Raw genomic sequence first — 742 nt, 5'->3', positions numbered from 1 at the left:
TCTAATTTGGAGCATGTGCAAACAATACTTAGTTTGTCTTAGAATGATATCAATGATTTTTGGGTCCTTTTACAAGCAATGCATACTACTATAAATAAATCTGAATGAGATTTTATAATCCAAGTCTTTTTTGTTATTTAAAGCAGTGAGTAATGGTCATTATGAGAAGTGGATCTGGTGTTTTTTGTCCGTTTAATAGGTGTGATGTTGGTCTTCATTTTCATTTACGTGGTCTTCAAAAGGTCTTAAAAAGTCTTAAATTTGGGACAGTCAAACCTGGGGATACTCTGTACTTAACTAGAAAATAAAACATAAACATAAAAAGTAACTTTTGGTACATGACATCTGATTTATAATTTGAAGTGAAGGTCATATGAAGGACAAAAATGAGACAAACTAAATCATATCTGAAAGAACAGTGCAAAAAAACAAATGTTCAAATCATTTCATATTGTCAACATCAAACTTTTGTCACTTACTTCCTCACAGTGAGAAGAGAGGCCAAAATGTACTCAAGTAAGAGTAGTGTAACTTCAACACAAGTATTACTCAAGTAGTAGTAAAATGCTGCTACTGAAAAGTACGGTTTGTTTAAATGAAGGAAAAAACACAGTTTTGGGTCTGTTTGACCCACTAGGAGAGCGTGAGGGTTAAAAATCCTTCAGGTGGCATGGTGGCCGACAGTACATAAAGATGTTTGGGGTCATGTCCACAACTGCAGCACTTGCCAGCAGTACAAAAG

Source organism: Boleophthalmus pectinirostris, unplaced genomic scaffold (assembly GCF_026225935.1).
Source record: "Boleophthalmus pectinirostris isolate CB_2022bp ecotype Guang Dong unplaced genomic scaffold, ASM2622593v1 HiC_scaffold_23, whole genome shotgun sequence".
NCBI classification, from domain to species: domain Eukaryota; kingdom Metazoa; phylum Chordata; class Actinopteri; order Gobiiformes; family Gobiidae; genus Boleophthalmus; species Boleophthalmus pectinirostris.
This window is presented reverse-complemented; position numbering follows the sequence as displayed.